This window comes from Columba livia, chromosome 1 (assembly GCF_036013475.1).
Source record: "Columba livia isolate bColLiv1 breed racing homer chromosome 1, bColLiv1.pat.W.v2, whole genome shotgun sequence".
NCBI lineage: Eukaryota > Metazoa > Chordata > Aves > Columbiformes > Columbidae > Columba > Columba livia.
The window spans coordinates 134,055,007-134,075,006 of NC_088602.1; the positions used below are offsets into that span (position 1 = coordinate 134,055,007).

Below are 20,000 nucleotides of genomic sequence, written 5' to 3' on the forward strand. Positions count from 1 at the left end.
TTTGAATTCTTTTTAATTGAACTTTTGTTACTATGGGAGCTGAATTTTAAAAGTAGAAGAGTAATTTAAGGATAAGACCTTTTTAATAATCTGAATAATTTGTGGCATTTGACAAATGTATAGTTGTATAGTCTGGGATCTTCAAGACTGGTTGGAGTATTTGAGACTCTTAATTTGCATCCAAGCTGTATGATTAAATGTCCTAGATATCTTGGAAAGTTTCAGCCATAATTATACAATTTTAATGAATTTGTTGCTCTTGAAAATGTTGAGTTGACAGCTGCTTAGGATGAAGTCCTGGAAAGTTGCAGCACGTGATAGGTAGGGGGGTTGCAGATCTCTGAGTGTGCTGCACATTACTTGGTGCTCACTCAAAACAAACTTGAAGATCACTCTGCAAAAGACTGGCTGCGCCTTCCCTTCCCATCAACAGAGCAGCGAGGTTTTATTTTGTGGACAGCTGGCTAGTAGCACATACTTGACATCTTCTTCTTATTTGTGGTCAATGTGTGTCGGTGCATGTCAGTCTGCCAGGATGATTGTTGCTGCCCTTGTCACAGGAGGAGGAATGGAGAACTTTTGGATGCTGACACAGGCAGTGACAGTACTCTTGAGCCATATTAATCCCTCTTTCAGGTGTCACGTTTTAGCACCTCTTATGTATTTTGATTAGCAGTGAATAGGAGGTTTTTATCCTTAGTGGCGTAGTGGCTTGTTGCACTCAGATACCATTTATTATGAACTAGATCCTGACATTGAATATTATCTGACTTCTCTGAAAGCCAGCCCCTCTTGAGTGAATGTGGTGTTTGACAAGTAAATAATAGTGTATGGTGCCCTATGAACGTGGTTTAACCTGCTCCTCGTAAGTTTTCTTAGGCTTGATGCATGTATTTAAAGAGTGTAGTATGCAAGACATGAAATCCTTGAATGCATATACAGACTTTTCCATCCTTACTTCTTGGGTAAGATTCATGTTGGTATCACTCTACACAGCATTTTATTATCCTGACTCTGGTACAAAGAGGTACATAACCTTAAGTTTGGGGTGTGGACTTTTTTTTTCAAATAAAAGCCACTAAAGCCAGCACTTCTGTTTCCTTTCATGTCTTGTGAAGTGTGTGTGATTTCTAACTCTTTATTTCTTTTTTTTTCAGGCTATTCATGTTTGCTGTCAGGCAGGGCAGATCAATCTTTTCTAAGTACTCTTTAATCATAAATCTAGATGTATTAAGCTTGCTATTACCTAGCCAGTGGTAGTCAGAAACAGAAGAAGGCAGGGGGGAATATCTAGTCAGTGCGGCTGAACTGTGATTGGGATCATGGGGCTTGCTCTGTACACCTTGAGTCTGGACTGCAGTGATACTTTTGGTCTTGTTGGTGAGCTTTAGCATTTTGTCTTGTTAATGTGCTCTGCAATGTCTGTTTTGTGTGCTCTGAATGTTCATTTCCCTTAGCTTACATTTCCCCTCTGGTTTTCGATAAATCTTGGTGCACCTTTGTATCCTGCTGTCTTTTCTGCTCTTTTTCCCTAAAGTGTTAATTCCCACCCCCTGAATATCTGTAAAATCAGCATTTTATTTTTTTCCCTCCTGAGCAGCTATTGCCATCAGCTGTTACAAAATAATGGCTGTAGATGTGTCCCTTATAGTACATTGACTTCTCTGTCTGATTTATTGTTAATTTTCAGAGTTTTGTTTCAGTCTTGAACTACAGGGTGTTTCAAAAAGGTGGACCTAATTTGAAATCACTATATCTTTGAAATTGGGCCCATCTTTTTGAAAAACCCTGTAATTCCTTCCCCCCAGGGTACTGAGTGAAACACGCTGAAACCCACTTCCTTGTTCTTTTGTACCTGGGACATTAATCACGTTGTCACCAGTATCCCTGGCACATAAAAGCATCCCACTGTGGTTGCAGATAATATGAATGTCTTCCTTTGGCCTCTGTTACAACAACATTCAAGGTTCTTAAACTTATTTCTGAGCCTGTATCATATCTTGGTACTGTTTATATCTTGCGTTATCCCTCCCTAATGCCCACACTCTTACTTAGTGAAAAAGTAGTACTTCTCCCACCAGGTTCCTGCCTGATTAATTCTCTCTACTACTGCTTCATGCAGTTAAACAGGGCTGTGCTGGTAGTCAGGGCAGAAGATATGGCCATGGGCAGAAGATACAGCCATGTGCAGTAGAAGTTGGGCTCTACCTAGCAGCATAAGAATACTTGCAGGTTATGGTTTTGAGGCTGCTAAGAGTTTCTGTGCATAATTGGAAATACTGAAGGAGGATAATCTAACAAGTTTTGTGATGTGGTCAGTTAGCAAAAAGTGTTGTATCCTGGGTCATAAGTTTTCTTCGTTTGAATATATTGGTCTTAGTGGGATGTCTGGAGCTAGCAGGAAGAAGATATGGCCCCCAGCAAGGCAGTGAACAATATGTGCTTGGCCCTACTAAGCACAGGACACATAAATATTGGCGTATTTGCTGCAGGATTGTTGCGAATGGAGATAAAGAAATGTTAAGATTTGTGACCCGTCATGGTGACATCTTCTCCTAAGGCACCTTTTCTAGGTACTGTGACAGCTGTGTTGTCTCTTGAAACACAAAATCATAAATATCAACTAGTCCTTTGGAGATAATTCCCATGCCAAAGTGCATTTATTAATGTCCTGTTTTTTCTTAAAATGGCAGTCAGCTCTTTCTAGGAAAAGGGCTGAAAAGGCTGTTGCGCAGGAACCTCTTCCTTTGTAACTAAGGCTCACCCATACCTCTATTTTCCTGTTGCTGCAGTGCAGCCTGACAAGCAGTTACAAACTGCTGCTTGGGATATTCTTGCAAATGTGGTGTACCCATATATCTGCCTCTCAAGACAATAGGAGCTGTCAGTGCTTGCCACTTTTGAAAATTAACACCCCAGAAAATTAAATCCACCCTGATGAGTTTTAGTCCTTCTGATACTAAAACACAGTCAAACAAAAAGAACAAAAACCCCAAACAAACAAAAAAAAAACCCACAGAAACAAATGAAAAACAACAAAAGATGATATTTTGACAATGCAAATCTTGATAGTGAATTGCTTGATTTAGAATTGCTTTGTACAGCAACTGGAGTAGTTTAGTAACCTCTGATCATATAAATAAAGTGTGTGAACATCTATGTATATGAAGCAAAAAATAATGAAGTATATATACTATGTTGCTTCTTGTTTGCAAACCAAGCTGCCAGAGCTCATATGTAACAAAAATACAGACAAATAAACATTTTAAAAGGAAAACAACAAGTCCGTACTCATCACGCTGTTTATTGAATTGGAGACTTCAAACACTGGGGCTGCAGCATGGCTTGCTCCCTGCCTCTCTCCCATGTCAGAAGAGACATGCTGCTTCTGATGCCTCGGGTAAATTTGCCTAAGACTGAAGTGTTTCTTGCAGGGATCTGTGTATAAAGACTCCATTTGTGGGGCAAAAGCAGATACAAATAGTATGTTGTAGTATGGCTAACAAATGATATTGACAGCTGTGGAAATGTACTGCCTCATTTTCAGGTCTGCTTGCCAAGTTGGGGGCACATGTGGGGTAAGACATTGCTAATCAGCCTTTTGCACTCCTGCCTGGTGTCTTTGAGTGTTTATGCCTGAAGTCTTAAATACCTGGAGACATTCTTTAGTAATATTAGGCCAGAATTTTTTTTTTAAGTACCTAGCCTAAAATAATTCTAAGATTTATTTGTAAATGTTGGGATGAAACCAAAAATACATCCTTGATGGTTTTGTTTTGCTTCAGGCCTTAAGTCAGAAGTAGTGCTTATACCAGCTTTAAGAGGAGAGCAGATGCAACAGCTTGTGCATTAACAATGTCAACAACAGTCTTGCAGTGTGTACAGCTTCACCAACCACTGGAGTGTGATAAAGCAACCAAAGTGATGGCAGCCACTTAGCCCTGTACTAGATGCCATTAAGTATCACCAGTAGCCTTTTTGTCCCTACTTAGACTGATTTACCCTGTGTTGCTGAGCTCCATGTTGTGGATGGAGCATCTTTTTGCTGTAGGGCAGATGGACATGTTTTGGTGTTTGGGTGGTGCCTTTTTTTTTTTTTTTTTCTTTTAACATATCCGAGAGTTGTTTGTGTTACTTATCACCATGGACTCCTGTCTTTACAGGCTCGTGGCTGACGATACCAAACAAGTGGCACGCTGTGAGCAGCATCTTGCACCACTGTCCCTGTGGGCCATGGTGGTCACTGCTGGGGCTGCAGAGTAGTTGCTGCAGGTGATCTCAGGTTTCACTGATGACATCTCACCTTCAGCTCCCCGGTTTGGGGATCACTGCCCTGAAGCCACAGCAAGGTGCATGATGGTAGTATGGAAACCAGAATGCTGTGGTGGCAGTGATTCTGACAAGAAAGCACTATTTCAGCTGTCCTTCATGGGTCAGCTTTCAATTGCTGATAGCAGGAGGGATGTGATGAGCAGTAGCCGTATAGTGATGGAACAGCACACAGAGTATTTCTACTGCAGGAATATATCCAAAGATTCTCTATTACTATCAAATTTTTCAGAAAACAGGGTCGTTTGAGGTTTTGGAGGGCTGGGTAGCTGTTACTTCTCTTCCTATCATCTGTGTGTTAACTACTTCCCATTTGATCTGAGCTTGTGGGAGCACCTGTGGTCAGGCATCTGGAACCTCTGGGTTCTCTCCTTCGTCATCAAGGTTGCTCATTTCCTTTCCTGGAAACCTCAACCATCATGTTTGTGCTTTGAAACAGTTGTCTCCTGGTCAGATGAAGGAGCTGCAGTACTGCCAGCTGGCTTCTCACCCCTCCTGCGCATTCATGTTGTCACAGATGCCTTACGGAGCATGGGGAGAGGTGTGGGTGACACGGGGCAGAGCCAGGCCGGCTCTAAGGCCGGGTGCCTGAAGCAGGACCGGGCAGCATTTGGCAGGGCAAGCTGTGGGAAGAGTATTTTGGACCCTGTGGTGTTACCAGCATCTAATAATTTTGGCATTGTTTGGGACTATGTACATTTAGAATGAGTCTTACTGCAGGGTCTGTGCTGCAAAAAGGAATTTACAAATAACTTAAAGGCTGGGGGGAAGTCTACTGGAAAGCTGCAGTTTCTGCCTATTTTGGTTAACTGATTCAGCCTTTCGAGGTCATTTAGGGTGGATTGATATGTTCTTGTGCTCCGTATGTGCGGCAGTGCAAGGATCCTGCAGATTGCAATAAATGGGGAGAGGGAAGGAGCAGATTGTCCTACCGGAAAGTAAAAGACTCTTTCAGGATTGTGTAGGTTGTGTAATTTGAAGATCAACACTGCTTATGGTGAACAGATGGAGAGGATGATTAGAAGCTACAAGTGCCCTCCTGTGCTATAGGCCCAATGTCAGATAAACTACCTCTACAGAAAATTATCACTTTCTGAAATTCTAGGACAACTGTAGGTTGCATTCTATGAAATTGAGAGAGAAAACTGGTGTGAGGAGGAGGAAAGGATCTAGACTGTTAACTGTGTGAGACTGCAAACTGCCTCTCGGGAAGCTCAGATTCAAGGTGGTTTTAGAGTCTGAGTGCTCAGCATTGTTTTTAGGAAACTGTGCAAGAGGAAATTCCCATTATTTTGATCCTGAATTTTGCTGTGGCTATCATTAGTACAAACCGGGGTGATTTTTCCCTTGGTGAGGAGATGCTCAACTGCCTCATGAGGTCTAACAGTGCAGTATTTACTGTACACCAGAGCACACGTACTAAAATCTGACCAAATGATGCATTTTGTCACGTACAGCTGTGGTAAAGGCATGTCTGAGAACTTTGGGTTGAGAGCTGTAGACCATTGCATGTATATTGCAACACGGTTTGTAGTTAGTATTTTAAGCCTGATTGTGTAAGGTTTTTTTGTTAGTTTTGAAATACTTATTTAAGGTATTAGTGAATGACAATGTTGTAAAGCAATGGATAGTGATTGGGGAATAAATGGTGGGTGTGCACTGAGTTGGTAAATCTCCTGGCTGGGAATGAATCGTCTTCCTCTGGGTTTAGCTGGAAAAACTACCTGTGTGCCACAAGGATTTCAGTTAGAATCAATACTGTGAGAACTGGGAGGACATACAATGGCAGGCTGGAAAATCCAGTAACAGGGTGAGTAAGCACTAGTGTCTGACCAGAGCGTGGTGGAAAAAAGTCAGTGTTGGAGCAAGAAAGCACTGCAGAGTGTCTTACTGGAGCTCTTTCTGAGGGTTCTTTAAGTGCTGGCACAAAAATTCTGATCAGTCAGTAGAAAAGAATACTGAAATCAGAAGAGGAGGAAAAAGAGTGCATTTTCCCAAGGATAAACCAAACTGAACCACAACAGGTAAAATGGAAGGATTTGTTCATACTTACGGTTAAGTCAATGGAAGTTATGCTAGTGAGTTAAACAGCTTGAACATCTTTCCTCCTATCTCTCTGGCACCAATGGAGAGCAGTCCTTCCTCCAGCTCTGCAAATCGAAGTCTTCTCAGGTGCCCACAGCAGGCTGAAGTGCTGTGTGTAGCACAGGGCCAAAAGCAACATCTGCTCTAATCCTGCCTTCTTAAACCGCCAAGGAGTGGTCATCTCAGCAGGGTCTTATTAACAGGAGAGCCTGTGTTCAGGGCCCAGGGCAAGAGCTCCATGTATTTGTGCACCTGTGCTCTGATCCACAAATGGCTCATACACAGTAGATGCTATTTAAAATGTTTTTAGCAGTGGGTAAGAAGCTGGAGGTGTTGACACATATTCGGTGTACTTAAAAGTAAATGCTAAAAGAACATTTTAACTGCTGGCACCCCTGAGAAGCTTATTTTTGATGGTGATAAATATAATGGCAAGGATATGGTGCAGAAGGGGGAAAGGGCAATGGCCGGAATATGGCTGCGAGTTCTTTTGCAAAATGTGTATGTTCATGTGTGTGTCAACATACCTTACAGAATCAGAATATGCAGCAGTATGGTAGATATTACCAACATGTGTATGTAATGTATGGTTTTACATACAGAAACTGTTAAATGAACACTAAGACTGTGAAGTCAGGCACTCAAAGCATAAGAAATGCCAGAATTAGATTTGTCTGCACAACCTTAATTCAACCCCTTTGTGCATATGCATTATGATACAGTCTTTAATTACATGATCACATATCAGACCACTGAAATGATGGTGTGGACAGAATGAGAAGTTTTTTTTTTTTTAATCCTTATTGTTTGTGTGGCCTTGTGGCAGGCATATTCTGCACACCTTCAAACCCTATCTTTAAAACACCAATTCCGTAATATTATTGATATAATACGTACAATAATAAAAGCTAATAAATTACTACAAACTGTGATGTTTATCACTGTTATCTGTGTATTTTAAAGATGTTAATTGATTTTCGCATCATCCATCTTGATGGTATTGTATCCATTTTACAGATGGGTGGAAAAGTTGTTTAAGGGGAAGAAAACAGCCCAGTTCACTCAAATCCTACTGATATAGCTACGGTTGACCTAAAACCTGATGGCAATCCAGTTCATTGAAGTCTCCCTAATTCTGTATAAATATATGTCTGGGCAGTTCCTGGGTCACCTGAAAGTGTTTGAAACCACGTACCCCAGAGAAGTGGCCTGACCACCTGGCTTAGGAGAACCCTGAGGAAAAGCATTGTCTACCCTCCTTCCAAAGGAAAGCTACTGTGATACAGGAGGCAAGAGCCCCATGGCAAGCCAGGCACCAAGCTGGCCTGGCCTCAAGCTAGTAGAGACTGGGTTTCAGTGGAGTGGAGTGGCCATTTCTATTAGTTCCCCATGATGATAACTGAAGAGACGGTATCTAGCTCAAGCAGAAAGGATGCTCTTGGAATCCCTCTGTTCAGTCAGTGGAGAGAGGGAAATGTGGAGTTTTCTTGGACTACTCCCTGCAAGTCTTCTGACATACCTCTTAGCCTCCATTCAATGTGTAGGGAAGCTAAATCCTCTGATAGATTTCTAAATGCGTCTGGGTCAGATCTGACTTTTCGAAGTGTTGTTTTCACTTTATTGTAACTGTTTGTGTATTTAAAATATAGCATCAGCTGACTGCAAAATGTGGCATCCACAAGTTTGTGTTCAGGTGTGCCAGGTCAGAAAGTAGGGCACGTACGACTAAGGGCTTCCTACGAAGATTTTGGATTCCTGCAACACTGTCCTCCTTTTGGCTTGCAAAACTCTGCCGCCTTCAATTCTTATGTTCCAGTACCTAAAACAAATGAGTTAATGGTCCAGCAGGCAACTTTAAGTATGCAGCTCATGTTCATTCCAAGAGCTGGCTCTTCTTGGGTGATATCCTTCTAGAAAAAAATTGGCATGGGATCATGTAATTAGAGAGTATAGCAACGTATGCACAACGACTGAACCTTAGCTCATGCTTTCAATGGCTAAATTAGGGGTGATTGTACGGTGTTAAGTATAGTATTTTGTGATTAAGTGTAGCATTTTGTTGAGTGCTTACTTTTATTCAGCCTTTTTAAACCGGAGAAGTTTTGTAATGCAAAGCTGAGAAATAAGAATATCCTGTGGAGCTCCACTGCCCTTTCCCTGTCACTTCGGTCATCAAAGGGCTGTTACTTACAGGTACTCAGTAGAGAGCACTTCCACCTGAGCTGGCAGAGTAATTGCTGGTAGCAGACTGTCACTGCTGCATGCACTGGGCACTAAGAGGTGTTTCTGGTTCTTGTCTTGAGCAGCAGCAGATGGACGAAGTCGGTCAGAAGTCCAGCAGTTAAATCCAGGTTGTGGGGATAATGTCCTCTGGCAGTGCTGATGCATTCTGCTGGGCATCCTGACTTATTTTTACCTTTCTCATCTTTACCTGCACTTCTTGCTCCCCCTGCTCCTGCTCTGACCCTTATTGCTCCTTTTGTTTGTTTGTTTGTTTTGGGGTTTTTGTTTGTTTGTTTTGGGGTTTTTGTTTGTTTGTTTTGGGGTTTTTGTTTGTTTGTTTTGGGGTTTTTGTTTGTTTGTTTTGGGGTTTTTTGTTTGTTTGTATCGGTGCTTTTTTACTGTGCTTTAGGTCTTTACATTGAGTCAGGTTGCTTCATCTGTCTTCATGATTTGGAAGCAGAGAGGCAGGAGGTTTTACTGTCTTTCTAGTGCTTTCCAGTGTAACACCTGTGAGCTTTCTGAATGACTTGGAAGAGCTGCAGCAGGAGAGGCTCGTGGAGCCTTTGGGGTGATGCAGGTTGGCACAACATGGGGGACATGCAGAACTGTGGAGGATGGAACATGCCCAACATACCAGGCTGTTCAGTGTGTTATGCTAATTTTCAGCAGGTCTCTTCTGTGTATGTGCAAATTGAGAACTTCCTCTTCCTTGGACTTGGACAACATTTAGGTGGCTGGTAGTAAAAGGCAAGTCACAAGGGTCATGTTCTCTCAGGCACTTTTCAGGGTCATCCAAGGATGGTTTAAGCTATGTCACTTGACAGCCAGGGTGACCTAAGAAAAGATGGGTGGCTCAGGTCATTAGTGGTAGTATGATTACCCACAGCAGTTCAGGTTTTTAATTTTTATACTCACTGTTTTGGTGGTATTGGGTGCTGCATTGATTTCCTTGTAGTAATACATATATTAGGCCAGCCACAATTAAAGAGTGTAGAGTTCTGATGGAATGGTGGTGAAAGTTTGACCAGCAATGTACTGGTCAATGTGCTTCCTGTTGGTGCTTAGAGCAGGTGTTTGGGGAGAAATGCAAACTGTGTAAGAGAGGCTTTACAACATAGGTTTGAGAGAATTCTGTCCTCTGAAGGGAACTAATGCAGAGGTTTAGTAAATCACTCGAAATTGTACTTTGCCTTTTAATATGGGGTTGCTTGTGCTGACTGGTTGCATGTACTGCCATTGCTCAAGTAAGAAATACTGCTTTGCATTCACGGAAGCAGATCTTCATGGTTGCATTTGAAAAAATTGCCATAGCTGAAATCAGCAACATCAATTTTCAAAAAACAATTTGTATTAAACTGTTATAATTCAAGTTTGGAGTATGTAAGATGCAGCCACATTTGGAGGTTCTAGTCAGCCTGTTGTATTGGTGATTATACACTGTGAGGAGGCATGAGGATTTGCTGCTTTGCCAGTTTTAATAGAGGTAAAGTAACTAATTTGATTCTGGATACTCTCATCATGAGTTGCTTGAAGGTGTTCAAATTTGCTTATGAAATAGTCCCTTCTGAGCTAAGGAGATGGAAATGAGACACTAAAAGGCTTTCTTGAAGTGCTTCCATGTTTCTCAGCTCAGAACATCACATTTGATATTAATATTAGGTACTGAGGCAAAGTCATCAGGTAGAAAAGGCAGGAAATATAGAAACAGTCATTTTCTTGTGTGTTTCCTCGGGATGCTATTTTGAGGCTTTAAAAAAATTCATGCTTTGCTGATGAGGCTGCTGTAAACCGGAGAAGTGGCAGATGTAATTTAAGTCCCAGGGCCCTGCCCTAGAAGAGGTCCAGTACTGGCAGCATACATATTGCTTATATGAAAGCGAACAGATGGATACATTTGGTCAATTCTGCTGGGTTCATATGGAAACCTTCAGAATTTTTCTTACTATTTTGAGTGGAATACTTAAATCTGTTTTCCGATGAGAGTCTGTACTTGCCTGGGATGGGTCCTTTTGTAGCTTTGAGCAGGGGAACGTTGCCTTACTGTGGATGTCCTCACATTAGATATCTTTATCAGACTGATGGAAGTCTCCCCCCACCCCCTTATAATCTGGTACCAATTTAACTACTAGAGCAGGGAGCAGGGTTTTGGGGATTTTGTTTGTTTTGTGTTTTGGTGTTTTTGTTGTTGTGGTGTTTTTTGGTTTTTGTTTTTTTCAGCTTCTGTGGCATGAGAACTGTCAGCTGAGTCTTAATCATGGAGTTATTACTGGTAGTGAAAATACAGCAAAGAGAAGAAATCCAGCTTGCTTTTCAGACACTAAATTGATTGCAGAGGCACATTTTGGTTATTGTTGGGGAGGGCAGAGGAAGGAGGAGATGGGGAAAATAAAAACAATATTTTCTTTAATTAAAAAAAACCCACTAATTTTCTGATACTAATTCATGCTAAATTCTTGCAGACAGTTTTTAGTGTTTCCCAATTCAAAACAACTGAAAGGAGTCAAGAGAAGGGAAAAGAATGGAGGATCAAAGAGGAGGGATGTAGCTGTATTAGAATAATACAGCTTGAAGTGTTAATACTTTGTCTGTGGGAAGAAAAAAGGTGGGATTAATCTGTCATGCCTGAAATTACTCTGTTTTGAGTGTCCTCATAGGTTAGTGTGTGTGTGTGCATGTGTGCACACGTGTAATGATCTAATAACATATTTTATCTATCTCATCAAGGAAAAAATTGGCGTATGACTAAATCATTCTAAAAGCCTATCGTACAGATGTGCCAGCATCTGTTTTGTCATCTAGCTATCTTTTTTCAAGTGTGTAGCATACAAAAATATATACAAGCATTTAGACACTATCAATGACAGCTCTGTTCAGCATTAAAGTTCTTAAAGAAACTCGCTCTAGCATTTGGAATCGTGTCATAAATAGGATCCTTTCATCAGAAAGTTTTAGGTTTAAAGCTTTCCAGGAAACAGAAAATGAAATCTCTGATATGAAAAGCATGGTTCTATGAAGATTGCGGTTGTGTGAGTGCTTTTTTTTAATTATTATTTTATTATTTTTTATGTATTTCTTTGAGCCTTTAGCAACAATAACTTTCATTGAAGGGAGAAAGAGGGCTTGCATTTGACAAAATAATTTGTTCTCTGTTGCCATCTCATCCTCTTGAGCTGCATGCTTCTCACAAAAACAACTCCACCCACTGTTGTAGAGAATGACCATCTCTTGATATCTTCTCAGGACGTTTTGTTTTGATAGTGCTGGTGCTAGTTTTGGGGATTAACATAAATAGCTCCATCAACATTTAAGACATGGTACCAATACAGAAAGTTCCATGTATACTATTAAAAAGGCACTTGTTAAGAGAGATTTAACAGTCGTTTTATTCTTCGCTGTTCATCACATTGACGCATGTGGGATGGGCATTCACAGATTGAGCTACATCTTTTCATTTCAATTCTGCAGCAGCATCTCTTTGCAGGAATATTTTATGTAGTAATAATTTTCTTCCTATTACAGATTTTCTAACTATGTTAATGGCAGGAGACTGGCCACAGAGACATTCGTGAGAACTACCTTTGCAGTGACATTTAAACAATTTATTTGATCTTGCTTTAGCATACCTCCTCATGCTTCTTTCACTCTGTTGTCGACCTTAGGAGAACTTTGTGTATAATCGCAGGTCTTTCAATCATGATTAACTTAGCAAAATGGTATGCAAATTTCTGTGATATGTCATTTCTGAACTCTTTGGGATTTGTGGTGTGTATGCGATCAGGTGGATGCCACTTCACTGCATGGGTATGTTTGAGTAGCAGCTGCCCAACAGCTCTAAGGCCAGTTGCAGACTGCAGCATGTCTGAGCTGAGGATGCTTTCTCCTCTGGGTATGCAATTGTTGGGTGTGTCTTGACTTACCCAAAGCAAGAGGTGATATCAATAACCATTTTTTGGGGTGTTTATTTTGGATGGAAGGGACCTTAAAGACCATCTAGTTCCAACTGCCTCTGTAAAAAGTCCATCTCCAGTTTACTTGTAGGTCCCCTTTGGGTATTAAAAGGCTGACATAAGGTCTCTCCAGAGCCTTTTCTTCTGCAGGCTGAACAACTCCAGCTCTCTCAGCGTGTCCTCATAGGAGACATGCTCAAGCCCTCTGATCATCTTTATGGCCCTCCTCTGCACTTTCTCCAACAGGTCCATGTCCTTCTTATGCTGCGAGATGCAGAGCTGAATGCATTACTCCAGGTAGGGTCTCAGAAGAGCAGATACTGGGAAAAGCAGAGCAAAGAAGGGTTGATGGCCAGGAGGGAGTTCTATATATCTCTCATTTACTGTGTTGTATCAGTTGTCATCTCATCATTTGGAGGAACTGAAAGTTGTGGATTCATGGCTGAAATGTCTTGCTGGTGTGGGAGTGCTTTTGGCTAAAAACCTAAACAGAGAACTTTTGCTTTGTGAGAGCATATCTTGTCCTGTGCTTAATGCAGCTTTTCCCATACTGGACCATGTCTAAGAGTGCTCTTAGGATGAGAATGCTTAAAACCAATTACCACTGGCACTGTAGTTGTTAACACATCCATTTCCATTAGAATCAAAAGTCATAGTGTAAAGTGGTATTATAAAACCATACAAGTCAAAACTAGGGAAATTGAAGGGCAAGAAATTAACTGAATTAATTGGCAAAATTATATTTATCGGCTTGTTGATTTTTTTTTTCTTTTTTTTTAATAATTCATGGAAATGAATTCTGTGAAATTTTCATTCTGTGACAGCTGATTGGGTGGGAAAAACATAGGATCGCTGCTGAATGTTTACATTGACAGCAACATTCCTATTCATTAACAATAAAAAACTTCAGACAGTAACATCATAGAAATGTGTGTATGTGAGTTACCTGCTGTATTATGTCCCCCGTCTGGGAAACACTTGAAGCACATGATTAATCTCTTCAAATTCTGTTGAAATAATAGGGTTTTTTTTCAAACCAAAAGATTAGCCCACATGTTTTAAGTTTTGCTTTTTTCATAAACGTTTGTAGAATGAGGTGCAATGTACTCTGCTGGCTATATTTCATGCCTTTTCATTTCCCAATTCTGGTCATGAAAACAGAGTTACTGCCTTATGAAGTTATGTACAAAGAAAGCAGGTTGCTCGGAAGGGTTGTACAGCTGGCCTTAGCATGTGTTTGTGCACAATGTGTTGTTACTGCATTACTGAACTGGATTCTTTGTCCACACGCAATAGTCTGCCTACAAATGATAATAATCACAGTACATGTCATGCTCAGTTCTCTACAGCACTGAAGCTCTTCTGTTGAAGGGGAAAAATCAAAGCAATCATCAGTTCTCTTAAAATTGTCAGTTTTGGTTTCCATGTTCATACCAATTTAGTGTCTGGGTCTGATTTTTCCATTATCCTGTATCTTATGTGCGACTATGGTTTGCTGTCAGAAATGAGTAGTCCAAGGATAAGACAAGGGAAAATCAAGCTTTCTGTCCTTGGGGTAAAGGAAATTACACGTAGTTCAAGTTTCTCAAGTGACAACATTCATTTGGCTTTTACTACAGACATCTGTACATAGGCACAGATAAGTTGGTATTTTCTGGGCACTTCCGGTAGTAAAATTCTAAATCAATGCTTACAGTAGATATTTAAGCTTTTTTTTTCAGTGGTTCCTTCACATGTAGCTTTTATTTAAAAATGACTGAAGGAAACACGAACTCACAGGAAGCCAAACTGAGGGTCTGCTGTGAATTTCCTCAGACATCTTTCTTTTTTTGCCTCCTTTCTTTGGAGGAGTGTGTGTGGGTCCTGCTTAACGTGTACTCAACTGGTGTGTATGTTCTGGGTGCTCCCATCTGGGATCTGCTTTAGTACCAGCCCCACTGTTGCAATGCAAAGAGCCCCTCATCCATCTCTCTGTCAAAAACAATAAATAAAACACAGTGTTGAAGATACAAGCATGAGGAGGGAAGACAGAGTCTTTTTACTTATTTATTTATTTCCTTACAGTATTTTTGTCTTGCTTTTTTCATATAGTTTTATTTGTTTGGGCAAGTTTCTTGCCATTTACCTTTGCATTTGCGTTTTCCATTGATTAGCAATTTTTAAACTGTTTATTGTGCTCTTTTGTTTAGCTGTTCAAGAGCTAAAACAAAAGCCACCAGGCCCTGTGAGGGACACATTTGCATGCGGCGAGCGTTGCCCAAGGAAAAAGTAATTGCTAATGCATATTTATGTGGCACAAATTTGCCATTTGTTTATGCATAAAATTATCAATAGTGCAGGGCGGCCCAGCCGTAGAAAATGGTGACCTTTTTAGCTTAATAAATAGAAATCAGCTGTTATTGTGAAGAGATCAGCCATTTATTCAGTGTTGAGGGACACTGTCGGGAAAATGTAGATTGGTGCCGGCAATATCATTAAATGGAAGGCCAGTGACCCTTTCGGTATAGTCTATTATACTTTATCTAATAGGGGATAAATGACTCTGGTTGGCAAATAGATTAAAAAAAAAAAAAAAAAGAAAAAGAAAAAAAAGAAAACCACCAAACACTCCCCACTTCCCTCCAGACTTCTTTTATTCCTCAGCCATATGAACAGGTAGATACAGATGAGATAATATTGCACAAGATAGCTGGTATTTTTCTAGCAGAAAAGTGACTTGTTGTTGTTTTTAAAGGCAAATAAACAAGCAAAAAACCCCACCACCAACCCAACCCCACTAGTTTTCACTGGTTTGTGTTTTGATTTGGGTAGATCCATCCTATGATTCTTCCTAGTTCACGTTGTAAAAAGCAGTATTCTGAAAGCCCCATACATGGATTGGATTTGGGCTTGTGAGATGAGAACTTGTAGTTTGAAAGTAGGAGGGCAGTGTTTTTTCTGAAGACAACAGGTTTTCAAAAACAGCTATGCTTTTCTTTTTTTTTCTCATAGGCATTCACTGTTTTTTAAAGAGTGGATAAAAATTTGCTGAGTTATATCCCAAGACACTGAAGACCTCATCTGCAGGAGATGTAGCAGCACAGTTTTCTTTATGCTGCTCCATGAATTCACTTCAGCCTTAGCTGAAGACCTGAAGAGTCAAAAACTAACAGCTGTAAGCCTCAGGAAGTTCTTGTGAAAATGAAAATATAGACAGAAAACCTCGTGTTTCTGTGTTTCTCTCATCCTGATCTCTATAGTGCATAAGTGGAAGCAGCTTTAACCACCCCAGAGGTGAAATGTGGAGTGATGTGAATCACAGTGGCTGTAAATGGCTGTGTTTTCTGTGCACACTGTGTGGTGGGCTGGGCGTTTGATTTTTATCCCTGAGAAAGACCCAGCAGATGTTCATGATGCCAGTATTTTACTTCACAAGTGCTGTGTTAGATGATGAGATAACCAGGCTGGGTATGCAGATCAGGCTAGGCGAGATGAGATCCCACCCACCATCACTGTGGAACTGCCCACTGTCAGAAGATGGAGCCAGGCCTCTGCCTGCCCTTCTCCCTGGTGCCTTCAGAAGGTCCTGCTGTTACTCTGTGCTGGGGAAAGGCTCATCACTTGTTGTTTTGGGGCTTTGTTCTGTTTACTTCCTAAAAAAAAAAAACACTATCACAAGCTTATGTCATCATCACAGCAAAGCCACCACAATGCTTGTCGCTGAGGGACATCTTCCTGGTGGCCTCAGTAAAGAGGCAATGGGTTGAACAGGATGGAGGAACTTAGAGATTGCATCAGTGGAAGCCTCTTGGAGGCAGGGTTGTGTGGAGATTGTGGTCTTGTGTCTTGAAGACTGATCTGTTTTCACCACTATTAAAATTCAGGGAAAGTGTTGCGTTTTTGGTTTTGTTCTTTTTTAATCCCCCAAAACCACCACCAACAAAAAACCACACACAAAATCATTTTAGTAAAATATAATACAATACCTAAAACATGGTACAGGATATATTATACAGTATATGATGTATCACTCTCTATAATCATGATCTCGTAGAAGTCTCTGTAAGAATGTGTGCTTCAGTTTGAGACTCCTTTTTTCTTCAGTCTCCTCTTTCTGCTTTTCTGTGAATTTAACTCCTGTGGACAGAACTCTGGTTTGCTTCTGAAATGCTGCCCTTGTAGACCTCCCAAGTGATGGTCCTCAAACTGTGTTGCTGTAGAAACAAAAACATTGTAGGACATGTTATGGAAATAGAAAGCGGGGAAAAAAAAATAGCTAAAAGTTTTCTAAGTACATCCTATGGAAACCATAGTTAAGATGAAATTGAATTTAATTGCAGAGTAGGATCTAGGTTCCTTCACATGCCAACAGATCCTTTTTTTGCTGGTTCTGTCACTCCATTCAAGACCATAGCCAAGAATCACAATTTTTGAAGTCTCTACTAATGTTCAGGGGTTGCCTCATCTTCTCATTAATGAACAGTTGTAATTAGGTGCTATTTACCTTTATAAACACTTATATTTTTAATTCAACAAATTAATTAAGCTTTGTGCATTCCAAGTAGATTTGATTTTTGCAAAGGGTCTTTTCCCATACGGATATCTTCCCTTCCTTTACGTTTCAAAGCTCGCTGCCAGTCGTTAGCCTCAATTTTGCTTTTTCTTTTGTAACAGTCATAAAACAACCCTTTTGATGTTTGCTGTTTCACATCAACTAGAAAGTTTTATGTAGATAAAATTAACACTTAGAAAATGATTAAGCTTATTGTATGGGAATAAACTTGGGGCCATGCTTTTGTAAACTATCCTGGATCCAGCTGAGATTATAGCTCAGGATATTATGTTATTATTACATCTGCTGTTGTTGCTATTATGTTTTCTTATTATATCTGGTTGATCAAGAGTAATATGGGAAGTGGAGGTTTGTCTTTACAAAGTTTGCCTGTATGCAGAGCCTCAGTGTGCACCAGGGATGGTAGTCTTTTGAAATCTCATGCACCATCCTGCTTTTGGTGGTTGTCTTTTTATGTGCTGCAGCTTTTCATGGGGTGCTCTCAGACCTTGTAGGGCTTCTGAAGCAATTCCACCAAGTTAAACCAGTAGAAAAGTGCTTGGTTTTATGTATTCAGGTTACTGATTTTACAATTCGGTTGGGTGTGTGCTTTGTAGTTTAAAACAAGATTAATTCCTATTTATTTTTATTCATTCATATGTTTCATACTACAAATAATGTGTTTTGGTTAGACTAGATTGATATTAGTAGATTGTAGTGCATCCTAGGGATGAAAAACCTGGCTGAAAGGGCAGCCACTTAACACCTGAGGTGGTGTGGACTTTGGCTTGGGTAAAGTTGATGTGTCATGTCACAAGTGTGGTCTCAGACTTGCTCATGCAACTGTGTTCATGTGTTCTAGCTAAACAACTGAGTATTTTATGTTTTCGAGTTGCTGCTTTGATGTGTAACCAAGTGGACCGACCCAAGGCACAAAGCTGGTAATGGGGAGCCGGTGGCTAGGCAAGGCCACTTGCGTCCAGCAGCCTGGTTGTACCCTTCCACACAACAGTGTCACGGGCCTTTGCAGGGGTGTCCCAGCTCCTACCTTGTGCGTCCAACACATTCACACCTTGTACCACAAAACACTTCTTTCCCCTCAGCCAGCGGGTTGAAGGCTTTGGGACAGAACACCAGCAGCCACATCTCTTGAACTGTGCAGGAGGTTGGCGTTTGGGAAGTCATGCTGTCTAGGGTTAGTTGTTGGAGTTCTGGCCTTCGTCATCCCTAAGGGAGATGGCAGTCTGTCACCCATGCGAGAAGCTCAGGTGCAGGTCGGAGAACCTGGGGGCAGGACTTAAGTCATGGAGTAAATGTGTGAGTAACCCTCCTACTCACAGGGCAACAGCTGAGAGCAGAGGAGTTTTTGCTCCCAGTGCCGCACTCGCACCACTAACCATGCTAAACAAGTTAATCATGCAAATGTGTTAGGTGGGGGATATAAAAACAGAATCGGTGAGTGTAGGTTAGCTGGTTCAACACTCAAGAGAATCAGGAATATGTAGTTGTATATTTCTCCTAGTTCAATCTTTGTATTGATTTATCAGTATAAGAGGTGCCACTTTAGTTCTAATAATGTCTGCTACTTTTTTTTTTTGCTATTACATATCACATGGAAAAAGCTGCCACAGAAATATGTTTTGGGTCACACATTAATTTACACCAGCCTCTGTTCTGCAAAAAAGGGTTCATGAACTAAATGAAAAGGAACGGGGAGGGGGATGTCTAGCAGTGCCCGGGCTTTTGTTTCATGTTTTGGATGTATTTTCTTTTCAAAATGTTGATATGCATTTGCTTTTGTTTTTCTAGCCTTCCTCTTGCTGATGACTGGGTTCCTGTTTGATTCTGTTTACAAGCTTCCGAAGACTGAAAATAACCCCAACTCCTCTGTTATTGGGTAGGAAAACAAAACCGTATAAAGACATACAGCAATTACTTCAGAGGGCTAAGAGTATGGAAGGGTGTGGGGTATAAAGGGAGAGCTTGTGGAGGAAAAGAAGGTTACTAGGTTACCACAAAAGACAATAATGTACACAATTTTTCTCACCCACTCTTTTGGACTGGGGAGGAGGGGGAGGAGTGAACATATCAGCAAGTAAATAAGGATATACTCCAGTGTGTGTATTCACAGTGTAAAGCTTTTAAGTTTCTCTATACTTTCTGTTACTTATTCAAGCTGCTTTGCAGTTCTATTTCAGTCTATTCAAAACCGCCAGAAAGATTTTAAAAGATATATTTTTTTTTAACTCACTGGCAAGATAAAGGTTTTTCCCTAGATTACTATAAGTTTATGGATATATGTGCAATATTTTAGTAGTAGTGATGTGTAAGTGTATACATCCCAAGTGCTAAGTTCCTATAAATACTTTATAAAATTATATCTTGCAGTTAGGGAAAGTGGATGGGGAACAATCCTGTTAAATGTTGTTGTTGTTGGCCTAACAGGAGACTCAGATGCAGGTAATCCCACAGTTAATGCATCTGCTCAGTCTTGTGGCAGTGTTTGTGTTTAACCTGACTGCCATGAACAGCAAATGTTTGTGGCATTAAGGTATCAAAGACAAGCACCTCCTTTAGGTAGTATGGTTTTTATCCTGTTATTGTGAACTTCACGAAAGGTTGATTATGTTAAATGCTGTTGAGTGTGATGAGTCTGTCCTAGGGTTAAGCTTCACCTAGATTGACCAGGTTGCTACCATAGTAATGTATTCTGGTATAATTAGTGCCTTTACAAGAAAAGTGGCAATTGCTATCGCATCATGATTAGAAATGCAGCCACAGTAAAAGGTAATGTTTATTTCCAGTTTTCATCGATGGAAGTGAGGAAGAGGTGTGGAAGGCGTTAGAGAGCCAGAGCTGGTGTAACTTAGGAGGTAGGGCCAACT

At 40.7% G+C, this 20,000-nt stretch overlaps 1 protein-coding gene across 35 annotated transcripts in view; it reads left to right on the top strand.

Moving 5' to 3' along the window:
• The window catches only part of SOX5 (SRY-box transcription factor 5), a 732,238-nt gene that overhangs the window by 220,685 nt on the left and 491,553 nt on the right, over nucleotides 1–20,000 (top strand). For 32 of the 35 annotated variants that reach the window (XM_065031395.1, XM_065031486.1, XM_065031348.1 and 29 more), the window contains one exon: nucleotides 18,925–19,012. The gene's annotated coding sequence lies outside the window, so the exon portion shown is untranslated. Of the gene's footprint in view, nucleotides 1–18,651; nucleotides 18,671–18,924; nucleotides 19,013–19,919; nucleotides 19,989–20,000 lie in introns of those variants that run through there. The other 3 variants (XM_065031443.1, XM_065031339.1, XM_065031422.1) reach the window with 2 other exon arrangements.